Here is a 9,610-nt window from a genome sequence, read left to right as displayed (position 1 = left end):
AACGCTCCACTCTGTCTCGGATAAAAAATTGTCAATGTTTAGACTGCCCTAACTTTGAGAAAAAGACTCGCACAACAATGTACTTAGCTGCATTTCAAAGACCGAAGCCTCTACTTTCACTCGCCTAAGTGGTTTCTCCCAGTATGCTTTTATCCCAGCAACCGGGTAGAAAAACGACGATGTCATTTTTTCTTACATACTTTCCCAAATTGTGCACAACTCTACGAGTTCAAAAAATCCTACAGAGCTTAAAAAATTTCTTCCGCGACTCGAATCGGCACGGATTCGAAGAACAAAGTCTCCTCTTTGCAAGGAGTCCGAAAAAATCGATGTACGATTTTTCCCTGCGGTTTTACTCAATTTTGAATGACACGTGTGCCCCTAAGCGATTCTTCTTCTCTTTGCAAACTGTTAAATGCAAAGTTAAATGCAATATTATTAAATCGTGATCGTCACACGAGTAAGACGCTGGTTGCGGACGCGTTATACGAATTGCAAAATTGTGTTCTTCAATTTGTCTTCAGGGCCCAACGCCGCGTTCGTTAACGGTGTATAATTAATAGTCGACAGGACTTTTCCTGCAGCGTTTCGCGGCAGCTTGAGAACCTCGGGGCGGGTTTCCATCGCTCGACTGGCCGCTCCCGTTGAATGGGATCCTCCTCCAGGATCCGCAGAAGCGTCCTGTCGTGCTCGCGGTGCGTGCACGGCGTAAATGGCCACGTGCCGTGTATCCGATCCCGAAGAGAACAATAGCGCCTGCGAGACGCAACGTTCGCCCGTCTTTCCTCCGCCTTTTTCTTTTCCTCGGCGACGTCGCTCGTGCTCGGGCTGATCCGCATGAATAAGTAGCCCCGACGACAGAGCAACCGGAGGAGGTGGAAACCGATTGTTATTGACCGGATGAAGGTAATTTCAAGGTTCGAGCAGAGAGCGAGAGAGAGGGGCTCTTCTTCCTCGACTGCCGACCAGGGAATGGCTCGTGCTGCACAGGAATCCAGGGAAATTTCGGCCTGTCTTTGACCGGGGTAATTGGCCGGGGGTAATCAACGAGCTTCCGCCTTCGAGAGTCTACTTTCGAGGCCTGCTACCACGCCTGACTCGAATAAACCCTTGCGGATTCGACGGTTCCTGATCAATTCGGCTGCCGACCGGTTTGAGGATGCTCCATCGGCACGGTAGAATCTCTGAAGTGTGACGTAGAATGTCTGGAGTGAGTAGAATCATGCCCGTTTAGTGGTTGATGGTTGGGTTAGGTCATTATTGTCTAGCTAGATTGCATAACAACCTCGGTACCGCTACTCTTCCTCGTCTCCTTTTCGGTACAATTTTCTCGAGTTAGGGAATTTTTATTGCGAAAGTACAAGTACGGGATGTGAAAGTACAGGCTTTGATCTGTAAAATAAGGCCAAGTGCATGGCGATACGATTTTTCTCCTTAAAGTTACGACAGTCTAAACATTGACCATTCTCCAATTGACCAAAAACATTGGAAATTCTCGTTAGGAGTCAGTTGCGCCGTTCTGGTGACTGACTCTTAGACGAAATCATGCCCGTTTGATTGTGGAATCAATCCTAGTGGTTGATGGTTGGTTTAGGTCATTATTGTCTAGTTTGATTGCTGTTGAGTGAGTAGTGTCCGAGTTTGGACAGTTTTCTTGGGGATTATGGTCGGATTGAGTAGTTAATCGTTTGTATAGTTTGAGTACGAGTTTAGGCAATTGACGGCTATAGATCGATCAAGCAGTTTAAGAGCCAAGGGTAGTCACGTGACTTTTGCAGAGTCAGCAGATCGGTAACTTGTATAATTTCCGTCCACAGCCTTCAGCCACTGACTTAAGATCCGTCTTGATCTCGATCCGACGGGTCCTAAGTCTGTGACTAAACTTGTCACATTTTTGCTCTGTATTATCGATATCATGAATTCCGACGCCAGAAACGTGCTTCAAGTTTTCGGCTTTATTTCGCAGAGAATCAAGACAAAATATAGCTCAATTTGTAGCCCGAGATATTTTCTAGCGCGCGCTACTCTCGATTTCATCCAGAAAACTCATCCAACGGCATAAAAATGCTTGGATTCCGCGGCACGCGCATCGTCAATTTTTGGCCTACTTCTAACGCTTATATCACCAAATATCCGCATAATCTCGTCAGCTCGTGACCAGCGCGCGCTAGATTGAACCTTCCTCTTTCGAACGAGCCCTTTCCCGGCGAAAAATATTCTCATACAAGGACGAAAAGTTGAGGCGCGTGAAACCATTTTTCGCCGATTTTTGTCGGTAACGTGGTCGCTCTACCTTATCGCGAATCTACGGGGTCTTGGCTCTTATGACTGGCCGGCTTTTTTAAAATTATTAGGGAAGCTACTGGACTCTAGATTGAACCTTCCCCTTTCGAACGAGCCCTTTCCCAGCGAAAAATATTCTCATACAAGGACGAAAAGTTGAGGCGCGTGAAACCATTTTTCGCCTATTTTTGTCGGTAACGTGGACACTCTACCTTATCGCGAATCTACGGGGTCTTGGCTCTGAATGTTTGAGCAGTGTTCTGCTGTGTGTTCAGATGATTGTTTCTAGCGGTTATAAGGTACCCGAGCAATCGTGATCGAGTTTGAATAGCGTCGAGTGTACATACGACGATATTAAGTGGACACTCTTCAGAATCGTATAGCTTTTTGAAAGTTGCTCCAAATGACTTGAATCTTTTTTAGATGTTGGACCGTCTAGTTTACTAGACAATGAGCGAACAAAAATTTCTTTGGATTACAATTGGTTGTAGCTACAAACGTTTAAAGATGATCGCTAGACTGCGGATCTTTTATGCAAAATAAAAATTGTGCGCATTCGCTGCAAGAACCGGGGTCATCTAGGAACGCCCTTCCCTGAACAATTTGTGTAGGTCGAAAGTAATGTATTGATACTCTTCGTTTTGAATTGCATTTGACTATTTTTGTCATAGATGCATAAAATGGAAATAGATAAGGATAAGGACGAAACTCCCTGGCAAGGTCGAAAATCTGCGACCTTCGCCCTTAAGCTCTCATCTTGAAACTATTGTAGCTCATTGCAACATTGAATGAAATTTTCAGTGTGCATATATAAGTTACCGAAATCTAACGCATTTTTTAAATTGTCGTTATAGGCTCAGATAAAAAAGTTGAAAAATCCTATTTTTATCATTCCAACCAATTGCAATCTAAAGAAATTTTTGTGTACTCATTGTCCAGCAAACTAGTCGGTCTAACATAAAAAAAAAATAAAAATTCAGGTCATTTGGACCAATTTTAAGAAAGTTATGCGACTTTTAAAAGTGTCCACTTAATATTGTCCCCGACTGTAGATGTGGTTGACTGTTTTTTGAAATTATATGATGACTGAGAGAAGAATGAAGAGTCGTGAGAGTAGTGGGGGTAGATTCGAAATGGAGTAGTACAGTCTTTTCTCGATATATGTCCCAAATACCTAGCCGATAAAAGTCCTAAAACTATCCCCACTTTTCTACGTTCGGTAGTGTCTCAAAGAGTAGAATCTTCTACCCATTATAAGTCCCTGGGTAGACCCGTGTTGTGGACATATATCGAGAAAACACTGTAACGCGTAGACTGCGCATCTTCATGCATTCATAGCTTAGGAAAATGTTCAAAAAATGCTATAACATAAAATTCGAGCGAATTCAATACGATTTTCCTTTGTTTCGGATCTACAAAGCCTGTTCCCATTGAAAATAGGATTTCATTTCACTCCACTTTCTGAAAATTTGCCTATTAAAATTGCAAATTGCACAAACATCCGCAGTCTAGTAACGAGTAACGAGCAATAAGATTCGATTGCAGAACGAATAGAATGGCGTATTCGTCGTTAGGCAAAAATCCATTTGCCCCGGTGACTAGTATTTGCCGGTAAACATAATCGCAGCGACTCGGTGCGCGAATTGGAAGATTGGAAGGTCGAACGGCGACAAAAGGTAGCTCGAAGGGTGGATATCACTGGATCGTGGGGCAAGGTCGGTGACAAACAAACGTCCAATTAAAACATAACGGAATTAGCTGATTTATTTGGAGAGAAAAAAAAAAGAGAAATCCTCGCTCACAGTCGAAAAAGGATCCATTCAGTCTGTCGGAACGAGAGAGCTCGTCCCGGTTTTTTAATGCGACATCCACTTGGCTGCAGCTACGACGACATACACGTGGGCATACACGCACAAGAAATCGGCGGCGAGAGCCTACTACATAAATATACGAATATCGAAGCGGCGCGAGGACGAACGACAATATATGATAATTGTTCTCTCTCGTTTCTTTCTTTCTTCTTCTTTTCTTTTTTCACAGTAAAAACGCGACTCGTTCAGCATCCTGTTTCTCCATATTTCTTTTCCCATCGTTCAAACACGGTCTCTCGTTACAAATCTTTACAAACCGTTCTCCAACCAACATACTCTCCCACTCTTTCTTTCTCATTCACTCACACACACACATACGTTCTCTTTCTCTCATTCACTCACTCTCTCTCTCTCTCTCTCTCTCTCTCTCTCTCTCGTTCGTTCATTCGCTATGGGGTTAGCCGTACGTATAATACATAAATATCGTAATCTATCGATCGAAGCACGAGATAAAATATCGAATGATAATAAAACACAACAAGGGCAAGTATTATAGTGTACAATAGAATTTTGAACGACAGTCGATATAAAAACAACAACCATGTTCGACAGATATTGTTCGCTCCTCTCCGAGCTTGGAAAATCGTCGGCGAATTTTATGAGAACAAATTAGTTAACACGCTGTCACGCGTCTCATCTTTGCAAACTCTCGCCGTTTGCGTAAAAGAAATCCTCGACGGCGTAAACTATACAAACACTTAACAAATATTCGTTCATCTTCGAAAATCACAGGGAAGTTCAATTCGCCTAAGGAAAATCATAGTTAACCCTCGCACGTTCCTCGGGGCGATTATATTATATAGTTTCTGTTCCTGGATGCTGCAAAATGCCGACTTGTTTTTATTCGCCCATTTTCTGCTTCGGGACATTGTAAAATGTTCGACTCCTCCCCATTTAATTATTTTCTTTTTTTAACACTTTGAGTGCCTCCCAGTAATGGGAGAGGGAATTATTTGTCCACTTTTGTAAGTGAATTTTTGCGTTATTGTATCGAGTATAGCAAATTTGAAAGAATCTGCAAAATGCAGGAGCATTGAAAGTGTACTTTCAATTTTACACGTCTTAATTTTTCCACTTTTATTTCGTCAAGTATTCATTAATATTTTATGGAATTTCTGTGGGAGCATTCAGAATGTTAAATACTGTATAATGTTCAATTGCTTTCTGTCACTCATTTTCTTTTCCCAGATACTGTAAAATACTCCTCCCTATTCAACTATTTTCTTTTTTTAACACTTTGAGTGCCTCTCAGTAATGGGAGATAAAATTATTTGTCCACTTTTGTAAATTAATTTTTGCGTTATTGTATCGAGTATAGCAAATTTGAAAGAATCTGCAAAATTCAGGAGGATTGAAAGTGTACTTTCAATTTTACACGTCTTAATTTTTCCACTTTTATTTCGTCAAGTATTCATTAATATTTTATGGAATTTTTGAGGGGCCATTCAAAGTGTTAAATACTGTACAATGTTCAATTGCTTCCCGTCACTCATTTCCTTTTCCCAGATACTATAAAATGTTCAACTCCTCCCTATTCAACTATTTTCTTTTTTTTTAACACTTTGACTGCCTCCCATTACAGGGAGACGGAATTACTCGTCCACTGTTATAAATAAATTTATCGTATCAAATCTAGCATATTTAAAAGAATCTGCAAAATTCAGCAAGATTGAAAGTGTCACTTTCACTTGTACACGTCCAAATTTCTTCATTTTTATTTCGCCAAATAAATAAATTTTCTATGACATTTCTGAGGGAGCATTCAAAGTGTGCAATACTCTATAATGTTCCATTTCTGTTTGTTTGTGCCGCGAACATCTGCCTCCGAAACATAAAATTAAAACCGGAACACGATGCATTAAATCGAGGAGTGAAACAATTTGGACATTCTATCCAAGGACTTTTTCTGCCATTTTTAAGGGACGTACAAGGGTTAATCGTACCACCGTAAATGTTAACGATGCAATTCCAACGACGTGCAGGTATCGAGAGAATCGTTTGCGTCGCCAGTTTCCCGACAATTTAACAAACTCCGTGGTCGTTCTCCCATGAAAATTAACGCAACGGCCCGTTCGAAAATTCCATTTAAACTTTTCTAACTGTCGCCGACGGTTTTCCGCTGCCTCGGCGAGAGAGACGTCAGCGAGACTTACAGCCTGTTTACCTATTTACAAAGTGTCCTTACAGTATAAAGTTCATTTTGGCGTACACGCTACACGTACTCGTCATCCTAATCATCGCATTCCTCCTTCTCCCGTTTCTTCCTATTTCTCAATGATTCTCGGGTCGACTAGCATCGTCACTCATTATAGTCGTTAGAAATCTCCGTTCTCCATCCATCCGTCTTTGTTCGTTAGTTTCTAGCACCTGCACAACAGAAATCTTTCCCGCGCGCCAGCGTTCTCGGTCGCCATACTTCAAACCCCTCGCATGGTCACGCAAAACGATCTGACAGCGATCAATCATCGATTTTCCTAATATTAATCGTATCATAATTTGGTACACTCCGTTTTCGAATATTTCCTCTCGCTTTCGTCACCGAGAGATTTTATGCTTCCAAAATTTGATTTCGTGGTTCTGAGAAATCTGATTTTGGAAGCTACCCTCAAAAGCTGATTTTACATAGTTTACTCTATGTACATTTAATTAGTTAGGTACGTAAATTGGGATAAAACGTTCACAATTTTCGCTTCGGCTTCGGTTAAAAGATAGAACCTCGTTTTGCTTCAATTAAAGTTTAATATGTTTCTGAAAATATTCAGAACGCTGGAAATATTCTGTACAGATTTTTGATCGCCGTCGAGTCGTTTCGTCGCACTCCGCGTCTGTCCAGGACACGGTAATTAGAAGCTCGGGGTAATTAAGCGGTGGTGATCGGTGCCACCGGAAGTTCGCAGGAACTGGGTTAAGGCGACGCCGCAACTGGGACGAGAGGAGGCTCCTGTGTTTGATCAGACCGAGGACGTTTTCGTCCTGCAGGATGTGCCTCCCAATCTCCATCGGGAGTGAGACCGAGGCCGCTTTGAATAGCAAACGCGAGCGGCCCTGAATTATGATCGCGACTCTAATTTTTCGGCATGGAAACCCGGGGGATATTGGTCCTCCCCTGTGCGCGCCTATCCTAATTCCCAGGACCTCGACAGTCACTATGTTTCCTCGGGTCCTTTCATCCGATTCTAGGATCGATAGTAAATCGAACAAATGCTACAATTTTTCTCTTGAGGAAATGGACCCGATCATTAAATAAAAATTGCAAAGAGTAGAAATTCATTTCTTCCCTTAACCATTTTAGTCAGCTGAAAATAACGTATATTTACATTCCCCAAATTCTTTAACTGCACTGCATCTCATTTTTGCCATAAATTTATAAAATCCGCTGTCTAATTGTAGTCAAAGGATCACTTTGTAAAAGTTTTTCTCATGCGTTGTGTAAAAGATTCTAAGAAAGATCAATTTTCTCCGTGATCCATTTGTCGAACAGAATATTCGAATGTTTATTTACCACTAGACTGCGAATTTTATGACAAGAATGAGTCGGTGCAATTTCGAACAGTGGAAAAATTAGAACAATTGAACAACTATTTTCAACTTGTTGAAACTAGGAAGAACGAAACGGGATGCTGTCTGTTGCACTAGGAAAATGTTTGTTTTGCATGATGGTTTGTTTATTAGGAGGCATGAAAACTGGGAATATTTGTAGCCGTAAATAAGCGATATTTCAAAACATCGCGAGCCGATATTAAATGATTAGGGCCAGAGCGATGAGTAAGCTGATTGAATCAGGATTACGGCGATAGCATCGCCGCTCGCGATCAGGTGTACCGGAAGCGATAAATCTTCGGTCACTCCGCAAACATGTTTAAACCCCAGGAAGCGTGTCCGATGAAGTTTGCGGCGCACGCCGGCCAACAAAGTGTGAAGGGAACAGGTTCCATTCCTCTTTGCTATGTAAACGAGGACTCTCTTTCTCCCTGACTCTTGGTCTCTCTTGCCAGGACTGTGAAAATAGTCCCCGATTTAAATCAGCATTCTTGGAAGCACCTGTTTGATAAGAGGAGAGGAGAGCCCGCCGAGAGAAAGGTGTAAAGTCCAGAGCATTGTTCCCCTTTGTAATTCAGGAGGCTTCTCACGCTTGCGAGTTTCGTGTTCTTCAAAAATTTTCGTCTCGCGTCGAGTTATGGCACACAGTCCGCCGGTGCTTCCTGCTCCCTTTTCCAACAATAAAATGTTCAATAAAAATAGTCCACTTCGGTTGTCTCGGAGACTTTCCGCAAGCCACCGAATATTATCAACTGAATTTTTCATCTTTGATTCTCCGACAGAAGGGTTCGGTTCAAAAATTGCTGTAAACAACACCGACGACAAAAAGCTCCCAAAAAATTTTGTTATCATCTGAAAGACTGTATTAATGAAACCGAAAAAGATTTTGCGCGATAATTTATATCCTCTTACCGTAAAAAATTTATAAACATCACCTATTCTTTTTAGCCCAGGTAAGGTGTGCTTTAGGGGAGAACAATTTAAGGGGACCGGTTAAAAAATTGCTGTAAACAACACCGACGACAAAAAGCTCCCAAAAAATTTTGTTATCATCTGAAAGACTGTATTAATGAAACCGAAAAAGATTTTGCGCGATAATTTATATCCTCTTACCGTAAAAAATTTATAAACATCACCTATTCTTCTAGCCCGAGTAAGGTGTGCTTTAGGGGAGAACAATCTAACGTGGCCAGTTAAAAAATTGTTATAAACAACACCGATGACAAAAGGCTCCCAAAAAATTTTGTTATCATTTGAAAGACCGTATTAAGGAAACCCAAAAAGATTTTGCGCGATACTCTATATCCTCTTACCGTAAAAAATGTATAAACATTACGTATTCTTTTTGGCTCGAGTAAGGTGTGCTTTAGGGGAGAACAATTTAAGGGGGCCGGTTAAAAAATTGCTACAAACGACACCGATGACAAAAAGCTCCCAAAAAAATTTTCTTATCATCTGAAAGATCGTATCAGTGAAACCCAAAAAGATTTTGTATGATGCTCTATATCCTCTTACCGTAAAAAATTTATAAACATCACATATTCTTTTTAGCCCGGGTAAGGTGTGCTTCAGGGGAGAACAATCTAAGGTAGCCGGTTAAAAAATTGCTATAAACAACACCGATGACAAAAAGCTCCCAAAAAAATTTCTTATCATCTGAAAGACTATATCAACGAAACCCAAAAAGATTTAGCGCGATACTCTATATCCTGTTACCGTAAAAAATGTATAAACATCACCTATTCTTTTCGGCCCGAGTAAGGTGTGCTTTAGAGGAGAACAATCTCAGGGGGCAGGTTAAAAAATTGCAATAAAACACACCGACGACGAAGAGCTTTCAAAAAATTTTCTTATCATCCTGAAGACTGTGCCAACGAAACCCAAAAAGGTTTTTTACGATACGTCGAGCTCCCTCT

The sequence above is a fragment of the Halictus rubicundus genome, chromosome 1 (assembly GCF_050948215.1).
Source record: "Halictus rubicundus isolate RS-2024b chromosome 1, iyHalRubi1_principal, whole genome shotgun sequence".
Taxonomy (NCBI): domain Eukaryota; kingdom Metazoa; phylum Arthropoda; class Insecta; order Hymenoptera; family Halictidae; genus Halictus; species Halictus rubicundus.
This window is presented reverse-complemented; position numbering follows the sequence as displayed.